General features: G+C 35.8%; 1 protein-coding gene and 2 long non-coding RNA genes across 3 annotated transcripts in view; all 3 read right to left on the bottom strand.

Moving 5' to 3' along the window:
* Nucleotides 1-602: 602 nt before the first annotated feature.
* On the bottom strand, nucleotides 603-4,838 carry LOC135718192 (uncharacterized). The gene is made up of 4 exons (XR_010520660.1): nucleotides 4,696-4,838; nucleotides 2,143-2,228; nucleotides 1,189-1,499; nucleotides 603-1,109 (listed from the first exon to the last, which is right to left on the bottom strand). It is a non-coding gene; the product is annotated as an uncharacterized lncRNA (long non-coding RNA).
* A 3,557-nt stretch (nucleotides 4,839-8,395) lies between these two features.
* Nucleotides 8,396-15,268, bottom strand: LOC141282924 (uncharacterized). The gene is made up of 4 exons (XR_012337809.1): nucleotides 14,491-15,268; nucleotides 11,654-11,688; nucleotides 8,509-8,589; nucleotides 8,396-8,414 (listed from the first exon to the last, which is right to left on the bottom strand). It is a non-coding gene; the product is annotated as an uncharacterized lncRNA (long non-coding RNA).
* A 407-nt stretch (nucleotides 15,269-15,675) lies between these two features.
* The window catches only part of LOC135718191 (uncharacterized), a 51,650-nt gene continuing 48,025 nt past the window's right edge, over nucleotides 15,676-19,300 (bottom strand). The window contains exon 11 of the mRNA XM_073816107.1: nucleotides 15,676-16,843. The gene's annotated coding sequence lies outside the window, so the exon portion shown is untranslated. The remainder of the gene's footprint in view (nucleotides 16,844-19,300) is intronic.

The raw sequence follows: 19,300 nt of genomic DNA, 5'->3' as shown, positions 1-19,300 counted from the left end.
GCAGAGAACGTCCCTGCCTTTGCCTCATCCATTGTTTTTATATGGGAAGAATGTTTTATTTTCAGCGTGAGAAATGCAAGGTGTGGCGTCACTGGCGTGTAAACTGGCTGAAATGCGTGTCTCCCGCCGAATGCGTGAGACTTGAGAGCCCTGTTTGCATCTAACATTTAGAGATGTTAATACACACAGACAGCAATAAACAAAAGCTGTGCATGCTCTCCTCACGTTGTTCTTGTAAAATAACAATAATATAAGCATATCGCTTCGGTTCAATGCCGGCTCGAGGGGGATCCTCCCTGTACTGCGCACCGTGTCGTGGGCGGCTGGGCGCTGCCTGCTACTAGCGCTGTGAGCTAGCTAGTGATGATCGTCCCTAAAGAGATTATCCAATGAAAGGTCAATACGTCATCATGTGACTAATTTTATTTGCGTCTAAAATATTTTTTATTAATTTTACTAATAGTTAGATTGGGCAGGCCTTCACAAAAGGGCATTTAATTACAAAAAAATGCCTTGTCAAAAAGGGCACTTTGGTCATCCAGGGGTAAAGGGGCAGGTGCTTGGGCACCCGCCGCCCCCCCCTCTGCACGTGCCTGTAATTAATAATACGATTACAGCCACAGTGTAACAAAAATACTGCAAAGCTATTGATCACATTCTCATTACATTACTTCACAAGACCCAAAACTGACCAGGACACTTTAAGAGCACTGTAACGTAGTAACTGTTGAAAGAATCATGTTACACTGAATATAATGAAAAACTGTTACATAACACAGATGTGACTTTAATTATAATACAACATACTCTTACACCGGGGTTTTTAAACTGTGGGTGAGGACCCACTTTGGGGCACACCATAAGATAGTGAGTGTTGCATTGAGTGATGGTTTGCCCAATTAATTATTAGCAATGGCAATGGTTTTGATATACTGTAAGATTACACCTGTCTAAAGCCTGTAATACACAGCAAGATTTTTGGCTGTCCCAGATGAAAGATTACCAATCGTGAAGATTTCTGTGATCATTTATTTTAATTGGTGGTCCTATGTCATACAGTGAGAGAGGTTTATAGACGTCCGTTTTCCCAGTCCTGGGCCCAAAGACACCTACGATAGTTTTATGACAGTGTTAGAAATTCAGCATGATCAACGCACATCAATGTGCTTGCAGCTACGACCTGCTTACCTGTATTTGTCTACCACTAGCGCATGCTGATGACGTGTGTCGCAGCCCCCGATTCAACAGGTGTCTTCATCAACAGTCTACATGCTTAAGTTTAAACAATCCTTGTCACACAGCCGTGTATCCTGGGCTTAATATGTTGTGGAATGAAAGGTTTGGAAACCCTTTCTTTACACAAAGTCTTATTTAAAGTTTATAAGAACTTTTGCAATAGACCGACATTAAACTAAACTGATGGCAGATGAGGTGTGGGGATGACAATGGGCCAGAATTGAATCTGTGCATCCTAGCAGATCACATGCTGGTTTGAAGTGCTGCATGAAGAAAAGAAAAAGATGTTAGAACATTTTTAAGGAAAATTCTAATAATTCTCACAATCAATATTGGACTATAAACAATAAATTATTACTAATGCATTTACCTGTAAACAGACCTTTCAACCATCTAAATAATAGATACTACGTGGTAGGCATGGGCCGGTTAACGTTTTTAAGGTATACCGAGGTTTTAAACAGTCAAGGTTACAAAACCACTAAAATGGTCTGTGATACCGTCTCCAAGGTATGAGCGGTGTTTATACAAAATTCATTAAATCATTAAGTCATGTGATTGATTTGATGTTTACATTTAATATACATTACAAAAATATATATTTTTTGAAAGCATATTATAATTTAAAGGCTTAATTTTTACCTGGCATTTGAAAAATAACACATTTTAGTGTTGCAATGGCAATACTGTAACACTGTGAAACCGTGGTATTTTTGCTACCATACCGCCAGAATCTTATACGGGCCCATGCCTACTAGGTGAATGTACCATGTGTCATGAACATCAAGATTCTCAAATTGTTTAGGGCTAGAGCAATACCACAGTTTGGGCGATTCTTCATGTTCTCTAAGACAGTTATTTTGCACCAGTGACAGAAACAGTGACAGTAATCAAATAATTCATTACCTTATCTACATGTGGGAAGAGGCTCACAGGTGAAGGATAATTTTTGGCCTGCACTTTCACAGCTGGTAAACATGGATCATAGTGGGCTAGTGACAGAATTAAAAAGATCAGTTTAAAATCTGCTTTACAACCAGAGGTTGCATTAAACTTTCTCAATGTCTGTCTTTTGACAGACAAGGGCTGTAAGAAAACTGCCAAAATCAATAATAATATGAGCCAACAGCCAAACAATTACAACTAAACTCAATCAACTATCTTCATCTGCCTGAACTCAAATCTTGTGGTCTATAAAGTGGGAGTTTATCTGTGTGTAATTCAACCATCATGTTAGACTGAAGGAGTTGCAGTTATCATTAGATTTCACGACTGCACTGGACAAATGACTTCTCACACTCAGTGTGACTTGAGACACAGGATAAACAAAAAAAATGAGTATTTTTACATGAATATAATATTATGATCTTATATTATATTATATACTATAAAAATCAGCTTGTTACATTAACACTTTCCAGCGTTTTCTTTTACTTCCATTTGTGAAGTTTATCTTTTACAGGCGGAGACATGCGCACATATGAAACAGCAAGAAAGACATTAAGACGTTTACATGCAATGTTAAAATCGGGGTTAAGAACAAAAACTACCTGTGCTAATCAGTTTTTGCCATTTATGGGCTTTACCCTATAAAAGAAAACTGTTTTACGCGTTTAAATGACCTTACACGTTATCAGTTTATTAAGCATTAAGACTATGTAGACACAGTCATTGTGCACCAAGATAAAAATGACCACTCGTGGTGGCTTTCATTCAGAGGTTGGAGAAGACTGTCTGGCACCAGTGCCACCCAACAGGCATGGCCGTAGCCAGGGTTTGACAATTAGCGAGGTCCAGGCTGGGGTGTTAAGAGTTAACAAATGCTATCCCAGATGGAAAAAGTGCACTTAAATAAAATACACTTTTTAAGTACACTTAGTAAATGTACTATTTTCGTGCACTCATTTTGTGGCTTATATCTCACATTTGTTTTTGGTACTACTTAAAATTAAGTTAAAAACATCTAAGTGTTATTTTGAGACATTATTTATTTCAATAAAAATCTAGTTGGTACTGGTATTCTTACTTTTTCAGGTAAATTGAAATACTGCTCAAGTAGAACTTTACTTTTAATTAGTATATTTGTAGCATAACTTACAAAAGTACTTGCTAGTATTTAAGTGGTTTAAGTACATTGAAGCATACTTTATTTTTTACCTGGGATCTAAAATATTCTGTCTTAACCTTTTTACACTTTGGGTAAACACTCTGTTTTGGGGGTGGACTGGAACTGCTGGATTATTTATTACTTTTTCATGCAGCAATGTTTAGTTTTGTAATCATTTTAATAAGCAATATTATATATAACAAAAACGAGATTTTAAACAAGAACTTGTTTAGTGCTCTTATTGTTTTCAGCATGAGTTTGTTAAAGGTTAACTTTTAAATTAAATGAAATAACAATTCTAAATGCTTATGTTTTGTTGAGATTAGCTTTACTGTTTAACGCTACGTGTTTTAACATATTTGGCATATTTCATTTAAACCCAATTCTTCTACATCTTTGTACCAGAGTTATTTTCTGTTTTTCGATAGTGTTGTTGATACTGTTGATACTCTTACGGACACAAATATGATGATAACTGCTTTTATCTTACCAAATGTAGTATTAGCAATAACCTGCTCAGAAAAAAATCGCTAATACTAATAATTACCTTCACCTAACAATCAGTTTATAGATAATGTCAACGTGTCACATTAATTGCTAAAACACTACGTATAATGAGGATTTCTAACAATGGGATCTGGCAACACTGCAAATTCTGTACCCGCGATGTCGCAGCTTAAGCCAATCTTCGTCATTTTACAATAAACTATACAGTAAACTGTCCAAACTTAATTATATATGCGGATTCGTTTTGAAAAACTAATTTGTCATTCAGAGTACTTCAAATTTTATTTTTTTTTATATGAAAAAATTAACGAGGTCCGGACCTCTGTGACCTCATAGCTGGCTGCGGCCATGGGTGGACTTAACATCAAGCCAGATTTCTGCAAGATTCAGGTAAGCGGAATAAAATACATTGTAAATAAACATTATTAAAACAAATTGTTAAGTCATTCATTCAAAACTTCCTATGACTTAACCCTTTCATATTCAGATAAATGACTTAATTTCTTTTTTAAATTAAGACAACCTCAGCAGGAGAGCCCCAGCAGTAGCTTTCTCCCAAGCAGATAAGCAATAAGTTGCTTCGTATGAACACCACCCTAACAATCAAGGTAAGAGCGCATTAAATATTAAGTGGAACATTTATATAGCATGCTGCTTATAGATAGTGAGAGATATAATCTGTGATCTACCATGCATATCCTTCAAAAAACAAATTATACATGTTCAGTTGTTCTGTTATGTAATTTAAAATGTACATTATTAATAATAATAATTGCTAATAATATTTAATATTTGTGAAAGTATTTACTTGTAAATTAATTGAATTTGCAATGTTTATACATTACCTGTTTTTAGGTAAACAGATTATCCATCAGTGGATGCCATTCAAAAAATAGCCTCAAACTTCTAGCTTCAAAACACCAAGGCCCGACATAACTTACAAAAAATTATTAATGTGATAATGGCTGCTGATATTGCTGGAAGTGATGTAAGGTGTGGGATTTTTATGTTGTTTTATTAATCAGTATGTTATGTTATAATCCATATGTGCCATTATGCTTTCTGTGCTGAGATATGTGAGTAAATGTCTGTGTGTAAAGTTGAAAGGCTGTTCCAGTTGGGGGTAGGAACAAAGCCCTGAAGAGAAAACACGCAGAACAGATGGTTTCAATAAACAAGTTGTTTGCTTTATAACTATGTTATATTTAGAGAAAGTGAAAATTAGTATGTTTAACTAATGAATGCATTTAACCAATTCATGAACAATGGAGTACTGTTGTGTTGTTGAATAATTATGTTTTACATATTTACTGCCTACATTTCATGCTGATTGCTAAAAGTGTTAAAGTTACAAAGATGTCCAAATAAGGACTGTGGAAATTGATTTTGTTCCATTTTTATATTTCTTTAATTGATCATTTTATTCTATAAACATTGTGTGTTTCATATATGCACTGAGCTATTATGTAGAAATGAGGTGTTTGAGAGAGGAAAATTACCAGTTTTTGTGTGTGTGCTGTAAGGAGGATTAGCGAGGAATTTACGCCTGGCATCGATCAAGATAAGAGAGAGGTCTGAGGGGGAAAAGTATTTAATGATGTTATTAACTAATGCTTTAATATTCACAGGATGAAATATGCAATGTATTTCTTACTTAATCAGTATTAATCATTGAATAATTGATGTAATAAATATAAGATGTTGCATGGATTAAAGTTCTCCGTCGTAGCGACGGATTTCCGTCGATTGCAGCGAGTCTACGACGGATTTCCGTCAGTTGCAAAATTATTAAATTAACTTTTCATAAAGACGCCGTATATTCACCTTGTTAAGTGGATTGTGATCAAAGCCTGGAGTGGAGCACAATCACGTTCCTCTCTCCACTGTATGCGTTCTGTAATCACTACGCACAAGATCCACTCCGGGTTTTCTGGCTGTATCTCACGTTAAGCTGAGGTAAAACTTTATTTCTGCTAGCATGGACATACTTGTAATGCAGGAACGATCCGATGTTTTGGACATCGATAAAGGTGTATAAGACCAATGGAGATTAACTTGGTTTAGCGAAATGAGGAAGATTGGCAAGCCTTTCAGTTCGTGGGCTAAGAAAATCTAACAGCCAGGTAATTTACGTGTCTTTGCACAGTAAGTCTAGGGTCCTGTATTTTGGGGGTAATTGATTTGTCTCGTACGTGATCGTTTTTGACTGCTACGCTGATCTAACCAGTGGCTGATACAACGAGTTTGTTTAACATTTGGGTAAACTTCACGTGGCACCACAACAATCAAGAGGCAGTCAGATGACATCAAAATCCCGTGAGAGCGAACCGAGAACTCATTAAACGAGACTGCTTCCAAAATGCTCTCGCAGTACTTTGATGTCATCCTGTCAGTTCTTGCAGTTGCATGTGCGCGTGGTCAGGAAATCTTGACGTTTGTACATATATCTGCATTTAAAAACAAGTGATTTTAAATTAAAACAATAACAACAGTGTTAAATGAGCTGTTTCTGTATGAGGGGAATAAGCAAGTCGCGCATTCGCTTCTCTTTGAGCTTGTGAGTATTTTTGCCGCTTTGTTGCCCTTAAATACACATAGGTTATGCGTCAAAAATCCCGTCTTTGCAAGTATCCTTAAAAACGACCATTTAGAGCTTAGGAGAAAGTAAACAGCAGAAAAAAGGGTAAGTTACCATTTTTGCTTATATCTGTCACTAATGTTAATCAAACAATTAATCTCTCACCGCTCTGACTAAATCAATTTATACCTTTACTAAGATATATACATTATTGTTTATTATCCTATCCTTATTTCATCACTGACTGTTTATCCTTAGTGAGCTTGAATTTTGTTCTTGTGTAATTTGCGCACAATGCGTTGTTTTGTGCATAACATTGCGCATAAAATAGCACCTCAGCTCTGCCTCTATTGTAAAATAATAATTTGTGGATAAAGGGTACAGTCATTCAATGTACAACTGTCACTGTGATTACAGGCATCCTGTGGGAATTGTACACGAGTTTCATTCGAGTTGCTCGTTCAGGGTTTATATTCATACATAACGTTACTGTATTGTGACATAAGCTGTTGTGTGAGCAGAACATTGTTCGTTTATGTGCACTGAATAATATGATATAAACATTTCTGTACCACTTTTAAAAAGATGTATTTGTTCACATTATTAAATGCATTATATAACATGAACAAACTATGAAAAATATAGAGTATATAAGCATTAACTAATGTTAACAGTTTCAACCTTGATTTAAAAAAAATGTAAAAGTAAATGCCAAATTTAATAAGATTTACAATTAATAAATAATTAAGTTTTATTAAAGGTGGTGATATTCATATTTCTTTTTATATAGTGAGTTATTTAGCTGTTTCACCTTAATCTGATATGCCCTGCAAACTACATCTTACAGAATAAAGTAGATTTACATGACGGGATAATGTTTTTAACCCTTAGTGCAGGAGTCACAAGTGTTTTGTTTTAGACAGATGTTAAAGGTAAAGGGCTGTGTTAAAAGTAAAGCTGTAAATTAACAAACTATTAATAAACCTATCATATGTTGAAATTAAGTGTTAACACTGTTTATTCACAAAAACATACTCGCACTGCTGTTGTATTTCATAGTGACAGTTGGCAACCCTATAAATGCCACAGTAGACTTCAATATGGCAAATAATGGCAAAAACATCTCCCCTTAGAATGCTATTGGTCTCGCCTATTTACAAGGAATATGACTTGGCCTGAAAAAATTTCAGTCAGAAGAATTTTTTTCACTTTAATCCATGATGTTGTCTTTGATAAATGTGTATTAACCAATGAAATGAAGGTTGCATACAGAATAACCTAATGGGGGCAGGGCAGCTCAACCTTGAAGAACAGAATCTCCTGTGTGTCTGTGTGTGTGTGTGTTTTCTTTCCTAACAGATGGTTTTTAATAATGATTAAAGTGTTTGCTTAGAAGTAGTATTGCAGTAAAAGATTTAATATGTGTTTATCTATCTAAAGAAGTTAATGTGTGCCTTATTCATATAACCAATTTTACAAATAATGAAATGATGTCATGATATTGAAATATGTTTTACATAATAATCACTTTCATCTTACAGCTTATGTTTTTTATAAATGAATGTTTTATTAATGATTTGTTTTTAAGAAAGCATTATAACATGCTATTCAAAGTGGAGGAGTACTGGAGAGGAACTGCAGGGCTCCCAGGGATGAGAGGAGAACAGTTTGTTTTTCTTTGTCTATGTGTGTCCATCTTTGCCTACAGGCTAAAATTGGGTGTGGTGATGGAGTCAGATGGACGAGGGGAACGGCCTTTGTGGGTGGAGATTTTCTGAAGAAAGATCGACGTCACATATTTTATAAATAAGCATGTTACTTCCTGAGCTGGTTGTTCGCTACTTGAGAGGACCCAGCGCTGTTAAACTTTTTCAATCTGATCAATAAATATTTGAACTTAGATATTTGTATCTTTTGCCTTTCCTCTAAATTATGAACACGCAATGGACGCCTTAAAGTCCAACAATGGCCACAGGCACTAAAAACCTAGGAGATATGAGCAGATTAAACAATTGTTATAGGGCTATGACAAGATGTAATGGTTGTTGACAATGTGTAGAACTGGCAAACTGTGATTGACCTGCCCTAGTCCAGAAGCTGCCAAGGCTGACTTCCATGAGAAAATGATGAGATGCTCACAGAAGCTGCTGCACACCCATAGCTGTAGGTAGAGAAAATAAGATAAGAGATTCAAAAACACACAGGAAATAATCTAATGAATTATTAATGGTGAATGAAGGGTGGCCATGGCAGGGGTAGGAGTGAGCCAGGAAAAAAATCTATATAGACAAAAGTGTGTGTTGCTTGCATGTCTTACAGTATGTAATATTGTGATCAAGATTTCATATTGCATTATCGCGATTGTGAAAAGGCTGAATTTTTGGAAATTGTTTAATCAAATCTAGAACGTGTGTTTGTTTTGTTTACCTACCAAACACACTGCGTAGGCCTATAATCTTACCAAGAAAAGTAAGATTTAAAAACAGCAAATTTCTGTTAATGTTTCATACCTTTTTCTAAAATCTACTAGGACCATACATCTCCTTTACTCCTGAACAATGATGTCAGGTAAGGCGTATTATTTATTTTCTATTGACATAATTCGTAATTATTTTTAAAGCACGTTTACAAAAAAATATTGTAACAAGTTTAAATTATGAATAGCATGTTGGCAACAAAATGACTAGCCCCCTCAAAACTAAAAGTTTTTATTTCAAACAAAGTGGACATGCATCTTTTATATTTCGTTTTCTATTGCTGCAGCTAACATATATTTTACATGCTAGACAAAGCAATAGTTGTGCATGCTCTCTTTACATCACTTTTGTAAAACAATATTATAACTGCCTTGCTGAGAGCCCTTATTTACAGGCAGCAGTGGACTGTAAAGGTATAATGTTTAATTACTAAATGTCTCCAAGTTTGATGAATTGTCCCAGATGAGGTCGCTGGTGCAAGGTCATCACGCGAGCCATTTTATTTACGGAAATCATATATAGGTACACACTTTCAGCACTAATTTCTTGTTTGTTCATCTTGATTACAATCGGCATGCTGAAAACTGTGTGTTGAGTTTAATAAGAGTTGTTAAAATATTGAAAATCAAAACAATGTGTGTCAATTTATTTGCTTGTCAAGTTAACCCTTTAGGCGCCAGAGGTTTTTTCCTAAAACGTTTAATTTTGACATGTTACTTTCAAAAGGCTATATCTTAAACGTGATAAGAGATAGAGACTTTATGTAAATTAGAGAAATATTAAGGATGACACACTTTATGGAGGGGAATAAAATGTCCCATTAAATTTGCATATTATGACGTCATATGTGGCAGCCATCTTGAATTTTCATGAAAAGTCACATGTTTGAATGAGAAAATGCAGCACTTCTTTCCCCCCAAAATGTCCCTAACCTTCTGTATGCTATATTGCACAATACTGAATGCTCGGGTAAATAGTAAGTAGTAAACAAACTGATCTGCGCGTCGATAGACTAACGTTATGCATAATGGCTCCTCTGCCCCGTGTAACACCGCCTCTGCTCCTGCTACGAGCCGCATGGCCAGATCTGCCTCGCATGCGCCCCGAGTGGAGAGAATTTGCACAGCTGGGACTATTGCCTTTACTGTCGCCGTGATTGTGATGAGGTGCACGGGACGGAGCACTGGAAGTCGGCCGCTCGCCCGACAGACTCCCAGGGCCCGCTCGGGAAGACGCAGCTCGCTCTACATTGCTTGCACGGTAAAAAGACTGGACGCGCATATTACCTCCAGCCTCATTCCCCACACCTGTAACACGCTTGCTAACCCGATGAATTCTCCGACCCCGTGTAACATTCCCACCACTGACATTGGGCAAAGGATTCATCATGTGCTTGGTGTATAGCTACACTTTCACTTTGCCAGCTGCACGATTGCAAAGCAGGGGCGCGTCTGAATCGTGGTCACTAAATGAATCACCAGCATCTTCTGAAGGCAGATATTCCCCTTCAGGATCATTGTCAGCGAATATAAGACCCAAACACTTCATTGCAGGTAAGCTTTTTTGATGCCATTATATGATCATGTATTGAAAAAACTCGCTGAGGTTATCGCTCTGATAAAATGACTCACTTGCACACTAGCTATGCTGTTGCGCACTTCAATGCGCTCTTGCTCTAAGAGTTTGTATAAAAGCATGATGTTTTTCTGAGTCCGGTATAAAGTATGACATGTCTGCCATCTAGTGGAGGGGGCGGATGAACGAAATTTGACACCCTATGTGACCAAATCGGCAGTTACCTTCAGTGACGCATCTTGTCGACAAAAGTCGACCGTGGCGCCTAGAGGGTTAAAATGCAATGGACTCTTTACTATCTGCATCACCATGAATATAACAAAGTATTTAAGTCATTTTTACCATGGATGCTTTGCACTTTATTTTGTATTTACTTTTTAACCATAAAGTATAACTTAACAAATGGTTCACCCAAAAATTAGGGTGAATAAATGATACACAAGTTTCATGTTGTTCTAGACCTGTACGAATTTCTTTATTCTGAACACAGAAGCTATTTTGATAAATGATGGTAAGCACAGAGTTAACAGTACCACCAGCCTTGTGTTTAGCATCATTTGTTAAAATATCATTTTCTCTAATAAAGAAACTCATGTAGGACCTGAAATCCAGAGTCATCTGACCAATCAGAGTAGACTGGACATTTAGGAAGGCTGGTTTTAAAGAGACTTGAGCTAAATCAAAGCTTTTTCATAGACTAAATCGGGGAAGCATGCAAGCAATTTATAATAATAATAATGCATTCATTAAAGTTTCAATCACATATGTATTCTGGAAAACCACAATATTACAATAATGTGCTTATTTTTACCACAATAGGTGAGCTAAGTAATCAATGCTGTGTAACTTCAATGGCTGAGAAACAGACAAAGTTATGTTTACAGTCTGTTAAATACTCATGTGCCCATGCTGCCACCGCAAACTAATGTTGCTAATTACAACTAATTACTTGTTGACATTGTGGGTTTTAAAGTAAAGTAAAATAAAACCGCTGTATCATGGTTGTCAATGTCACTCTGTTTTATACATTACAACACATTAAAAGCTGCAAACCAGAAGTCTCAATCATCCTGTTTAAATGGGTAATTGGGAAATCCCTGTCTGCTTGTGGAAAAGGTGGATATTATGATGCAAGCATTGACGTTTTAATGAAGGCATAGAGCAGCAACATACCTTTCATTAATGGCATCTCTCTCCCGAGAAATCTGCTAAAAACAACAGAATACTTGGTTATTTAAACAATCATTAATTTCAGATCTAACAGAATCATCATTTTAATCTGTTAACTGCTAAACCAGGAGTATCCAACTTTTTTCTGAGCAAGGGCTACCACGATGGATAAAAGGTTGATCGTTTAATCACATTGTTTTTGTTTTACTTGTTGATTTTATTTTAATTGTTGATATGTTTTATAATTGTTTAAAATGTTAACATGCATAAAAAAGCCAAGCTAATATAAAAATATGTAATGTATAAATATTAAAACTGAGGCTACTGGTTGGAGACCACTGTGCTAAACAATTTATTACCTTGTCTACAAGATCCAACTTTTTTCTGAGCAAGGGCTACCACGATGGATAAAAGGTTGATCGTTTAATCACATTGTTTTTGTTTTACTTGTTGATTTTATTTTAATTGTTGATATGTTTTATAATTGTTTAAAATGTTAACATGCATAAAAAAGCCAAGCTAATATAAAAATATGTAATGTATAAATATTAAAACTGAGGCTACTGGTTGGAGACCACTGTGCTAAACAATTTATTACCTTGTCTACAAGTGGGAAAGGGTTTGGCAGCCCTAACCCAATGATTTTCCTGCACATTATCATCATGCTCCCAAATTTGTGGGGTGGTGGGGGAACAATCTCAATCTACTTGACAACATAAAATGTTCACATTTACCCATGCACAGCAAAATATCTTGGGCAACATATAGCCATCTGCCTCTGTCAATATACCATACTTAAAGAGCATAATAATACAAAGTATTTTAGGATGAAAACAGTATTTTTCAATGTGTGGCAGCGTCCTGTATCATAACTAAATCTCTGCCGCTTATAACAACTCAAACCGTGTGAAAATCGTTTAATCACATTGTTTTTGTTTTACTTGTTGATTTTATTTTAATTGTTGATATGTTTTATAATTGTTTAAAATGTTAACATGCATAAAAAAGCCAAGCTAATATAAAAATATGTAATGTATAAATATTAAAACTGAGGCTACTGGTTGGAGACCACTGTGCTAAACAATTTATTACCTTGTCTACAAGTGGGAAAGGGTTTGGCAGCCCTAACCCAATGATTTTCCTGCACATTATCATCATGCTCCCAAATTTGTGGGGTGGTGGGGGAACAATCTCAATCTACTTGACAACATAAAATGTTCACATTTACCCATGCACAGCAAAATATCTTGGGCAACATATAGCCATATGAAACCCGTTCCTGTGAATTGACTGTTAAGCCAGAGTTTACTAAATAAGATGCAGCGTTGACCATTATAAGGTGGTCATTTAGGCAGTGACACCACTTTATACTGCTACACTGAACCATAGACATTATATACGTAGACACCTCATGATGTGCTGGAACGCATCAAGCGCCGGCGCCATATTGGATGGGTCTCCTCACTGTACGCTAGCATCAGAGTCAATGGGAGTTAACGGAAAGAAAGCCATACTATGGCCGTATTTTGTGCACCTTACGGTTGCAATAACAGGCGCAGTATTGATTCCAGATCACATGGGATTACATTTCACAAGTAAGATTGAACAATCATTTTGGTGATTTTACGTTATTATTTATAATATTATCTCAATGTTCAGCAGGAACTGGTACTCTCTCATGATCTCTCGCTGTTTTTTCTTCACATTTGAAGGTTTCCCAGTGATACAGGCATGAGGAGGCAATGGGAAGTTGCTATAAAACGGGAGGGTTTTGTTGTGACAGAATCGTCAAAGCTCATAGAAGAACAAGAGGGGAAACTCTGATTCGTTTTTGGAAACAGCCACTAGATGGCGCTTCAGTAGCGCGACCGCCATAGGAATGAAAATTCTCACAGCCAATTCATTCTCAATTCATTCATATTAAAATAATTTAATACCTAATTACATAAAATACCCAAATACGTAAAAATTACATAAGTAAAATATACTTTAGTACAAAATGTTTAAGTAAAAGTAAAAAAGTAGATGTTTAATGTACTTAAATATTAAATATAAACCACAAAATTGAAATTATGAAATGTAGTGGAGTAAAAATTATGATAATATGCTTTGGAATATAAGTTTTCCAAAATAAACACTGATAAAATACAGATACTTGAACATTTACTTTTATGTAGAAAGTAAAACACTTAAGTAGTGTCTGCCTCTGTCAATATACCATACTTAAAGAGCATAATAATACAAAGTATTTTAGGATGAAAACAGTATTTTTCAATGTGTGGCAGCGTCCTGTATCATAACTAAATCTCTGCCGCTTATAACAACTCAAACCGTGTGAAAATGCGGTAAAAATTAGGGGAGTTATGATTATTCCTCATTAGAAATGAATGCAAGGGAGCGCACTGGAGACCCATCCAAGATGGCGGCCGCCCGATACGTCAGCTCCAATAGGCAGCTCAGTCTACGAGGTGTCTACGTATATAATATCTATGCACTGAACACTGAAGATCACAATAGTGAAGTCAAATGTACAGCATTTGTTTACTTCGTTAACCAATTAAAATGGCACTTTTTAAAACTATAACATTCTGTATAAAGAATATGGAAAAAATCATGTGACAGGACTAGATGTTATATTTATTTGGGTACAAGTCAAAGAAGCACTGTAGTACAAACTTGCATCCATTTTGTCTGCACTGTTATTGCACTGTACAGGGTCTTGAATTATGTTTATATAATAATTAAATTATATTATATATTATTATTACTTTTATTGTTGTTAAAAAAGTCACAATTCCAAAACATTAGAACATTTAAAAGGTATGAAAAAATACACTTACTATGTAACATTATTCCGGCAGGTATCTAAGAGGGATAAATATATCAATGAAGTATGTTGACACGGTTACCAGGCTTCTTACGTCACTTTAAGATGCCTGCATGGATTGGCTTAGAGTCTGAAGAAAGTGGCCCGCTGCACTTGAACAGAGAGACGTCAGAGGCCAGTCAGATGACCACAACGGAAGATCGTTCATCGTTTCATAATATATCTTAAAATTAAGAAATCAAAAATAATTTGTAAATATTAATTTGTATATATCAAGTTCATACTCACCGACATTGTTTACGATTTTTACGTTTTAATTTGAATTCGACTCTTATTTCAGTTAGTTGTTCTGTTCATCATAAGTTGTTGGTAAGTACTTCAGCTAACTAACCAACAGAATACAAGAATCATAAAAAAGCATAAAAATAAAGATCATCATATAACACAACAACAGTTTTATGATTGTAATAAAACCATTATCTAAAAATTTTAGATAGGTAACATTTAATTCACCTGAGGGGAAGCTGACTGACGTCATTGACACAAGGGCGGGGAAATTAGTGTGTGGTAAATCTGAGGTGACATAGGCTGCTGCCAATCATTTGTAAAACTTATAGAAAATAATCAGTTCTTTTTCCAGTACCCGTTACTTCTAAGTAGTGTGATCATTTCATGTTAACAACTACCGTGACCGCGCGTTTGCTGGACTAGTTCACGAAATATCAAGACACATTTTGGTTATCGGAGTTTAGCATCTGCAAATCGTTTGTACGCTGAACTTCCACTTCCCAACTCTCGTAATTTACTCCTCCCCCCCACACACACATAATGGTTTACATCTCCCATATATGAAACAGATTATTCAATGGTTATAACTAAGATTTGAGTCGATAAACACATAAACAGAGAATCTGCGGCAGTAAATGTGAAAATCGTTAAAACGGCAACGTAAACCGAACTTACAACTAAACATTAAATATTTTAACAAAAATATTACCTTACCAATTAACACACCCGCATTATCCAACGTCAACGTAGAATCAAGAAATGTTGCGTTTTTTATGGATCCGATTGAAAACCAGCTCTGACGCCAAAACCACTAATATAAACGTTTTTATAATTATAAAAGGAGCGACTTAGAAAAACTAAGTCAAAAGCTGGATTTCCAAAATTATGTGAATTGAGAAGTTCGCTGTACCTCACAACATGTCCGAGGACACTGATCATCATGGGGGTCAAGCGGAAAATCCTTCCGGTGCACTGAAACAAACATTTCCACGATGCAACCAAACTTCATGCAAGAGTTAAAATAAATAAATTAACAAAGAGAAAAAAACTTCATGCGATGCGACAATTTTTTTATAAACACACATTGCTAGACAGGAAGAGACAACGATCTAACTTAATATTTAAATGTAACATGCCTTTAAATGTATACACTGATATGCAAAATAATAATGAAAGCGTTTTTCACACGTGTTTAAAAATCAAGTCACAGAGACGATGGTTTTGCCGTTTGTTGATAAATAACAGATGTGAATAATCACAATGCGCTTATAGCAGTCACGTCAAAGGAAAATAAGTAAACAGTTTTCCAATGTTAAGTGAGGGTCCTTACCGGTGCCCGAAACCCCATGGACGATATACTGATCCGACTGAGACACACCCTGAGAGTCATTTTGTTTTAATGGCGGTTAGCAAACCAACTTTTGGTGCATTTTATGTCCGAGTTTTACACACAGATATGCAGAATAAAGTCTGTCTCTCCTGCACCTGGCGGCCATGTTGTCACAGATCAGCTCGCACACGCCTAACATTGTGTTTTAATGGAGCTTTTAAATAACTATAACTTTGCTAAATTCTACCGATTCTTAAACTGTTTGGTTTGTTATAAACGTCAGAGATGTACTTTTGACAATGCATATGTTCATGAAACACGTTTAAGCATCCAGAATTATAGCCACGTTAATAACGTTTGTAAGAAACCGAACCATTTGCAAATCCGGCAAGATCGTGCAGATCACTCACCTTACATCATGTACAACAGCCTTGCCTGTGACAGGATGCCACCGGTGATGATGTTGGACACTCCGCCCTAAGACATCTAGACTTTATTATGTAAATCTATAGTTTTAGATGTCAGTCTGTTATTGAATGGGCATCGACTTTACATTTCCACACCCCCTAAACATGCAACTACACAAAACGAATAGTGATTGATAGCTTTACCTGCCAGTCAAATTGCCTCTTCAGCGGTTCATGGCCAAAAAAGCGGCAGTCAACATCCAAGTGTCGCTCTCGCGATACTTCAACTTCACATTGAAATAGATCTGCGCTGCCAGTCAACGCATGGTTATCAACACAATCTGCAAATATGCATTTGAAACGTATAGACAACTGTACCTGGCAAAGGTTGAACCGCTTGTTGAACAATACATAGTGTAATAATGTAATTCCTGCAATTTTATGAAACATTCAAACAATATCACAAAACTAAATATTTTAATACCATATATAACAAAAACATAGGGCTTTAATGCATGTTCTAAATCAGGACCAATAAGTCAATGTGGTGGTTTCCCAGATAGGGCTTAAGTCGAGTCCCTGAATTAAAAGAATGTTTGCGCCATCTTGACTAAAATCAGCTTGTACAGACATATCTTAAAAGTGCTGTTGTTTTGTCTCAGCACATCAGTATTTTTTTCTAATGTATGTTTGTAAAAGATACTTAAAGGGATAGTCCACCCAAAAGTGAAAATTCTGTCACAATTTTTTTGACCCTCATGTTGTTCTAATACTGTATGAATTTGTTTTTTTCTGATAAACACAAGAGTTTTGATAAATGATGTAAGCACACGGCTGATTGTCCATAGTAAGAAAAACAAATACGATGGAATTCAATGGGTACCATCAACAGTGTGCTTACAATCATCCATCAAAATATCTTCATTATCATTTATCACAATTCTTCCATAATATTTTTTTCCTACTATTAAAGTTAAACTATCTTCTTTTGTGTCAAAAGAAACTCATACAGGTTTATAACAAAATTATGACATAATTTTCATTTTTGGGTGAACTCTCCCTTCAAATTTCCAAATATAACTAAGGCCTAGTCCTGGATTAATCTTAACCCTGTCTAGGAAACTACCCCAATATGTATGAGATAAGTTAATATTTATACTAATAGTACATTAGTAATACTGATTTGTAATTGTGGGGAACATAAAAACAAAAACATAACAAAATCCCTTTGACCTCACTTTTAAGTGAACAACATAACAGATACCTGAAATAAAATAATGTCACTTAATTGAAACTAGTGAATCAATGAAAGAACTGCAAAATAATAGATAGAACAAACATGGTTGTTTGTATGCCAGACATCCTTTTGTGCATCTTTGAGACATACTTTATCTCCAAGACCTGCAAACTGACATTAAATGGTTCTGTAGGAGTTTCTTTATTCTGTTGCATACAAGAGAGGATATTTTGATAATTGATGTTAACTACACAGCTGACGGTACCCACTGACTTCCATAGTAGGAAAAACAAATACTATGGAAGTCAAAGGGGGGACCATCAACTTTGTGCTTACAATCATTTATCAAAATATCTTCTTTTCTATTCAACAAAGGAAAGAAATTCATAAACAGTTAGAACAACATGACACTAATATGGTTATTGTTACAGTTAACATTCTAGTGACCTTTAAAGTGTAAACAGCCCTTTAAACTTGGAAGGGTTGCTGCCCTTCAGGAAGAGTTTAAACAATTATTCTGTAGTCAATGTAACTAGGAAGAATGGTTAAATTAAAATCCACATTATCTAAAAAGACCACAAAGATTCCATTAGCCTTTTGAATACTAATGAGCCACAACAAAGTAATTACAATGATTTTTGTGTGTCAATGTTATGTTGTCTTCCCAGTTATAGAAAGTACATTATATTCTACAACAGTGACCGAAGTTCAAACTGTCGAAAACAAAAGGTATGTACACTTAACAGTTCACTGCATACAGCCTGTGGTTCTTAAGTCTGGTCTTGGGAACACGCAGCACTACATTCTAAATGTCTCTCTCATCTATTATGCCCTGTTCAGTTCAAAGTGCCTTATTATTTACTCTAAGGGGTTACTCTGAATTACTAAACACCCTAAGTTACTAAATGAAATATCCAAAATGTGAAATGCGGAATTCTTGCAAAACTGGAATTGAGAACCACCACATTACACAGAATAGGTCAGTTCAACTTTTGTATTTTTCTTTATCTTTTACAAGCATGGCTTGCAAAAAAATGTCTTACTGGACAATGCGAAGAAAAGCTAAAGCTGAGGTGGACAAGCAACTGCAGTCACTGCACGAATCGTCATCATCATGGGAGGATGAGTTTGGTGGCATGCACAGTGACACTAACACAGTTGAAGATGATGAATTTATGGATTGTCTGTCTTATATTGATGAGCCAGAATGTGTCAATACCGCAAGTTCTTTAAATGACAGTGAGTCTGACACAGACTCTGACACAGAGTCTGAAATGTGCAATTCTTTACAGGATGACTTGGCAACTTGGGCAACAAATCATAAAATTCCACATGTTGCATTAAATTCTTTACTTGGCATACTCCGTCAGCAACATTTGAACCTGCCAAAAGATGCCAGGACACTGTTAGGAACAGTACGTTCCAGCACAGCAGAAGTTCAGAATAAAGCAGGTGGCCAGTACTATCATTTTGGACTTCTGCCATCCCTTTCAGGCATACTCCATAACAACATGAGTATTTTGAGGACCACAACCAATTTAGAACTGCAGGTTAACATTGA

This window comes from Paramisgurnus dabryanus, chromosome 10 (genome assembly GCF_030506205.2).
Source record: "Paramisgurnus dabryanus chromosome 10, PD_genome_1.1, whole genome shotgun sequence".
Taxonomy (NCBI): domain Eukaryota; kingdom Metazoa; phylum Chordata; class Actinopteri; order Cypriniformes; family Cobitidae; genus Paramisgurnus; species Paramisgurnus dabryanus.
The sequence above is the reverse complement of the archived record's forward strand: the minus strand, read 5'-3'. Positions and strand labels throughout refer to the sequence as shown.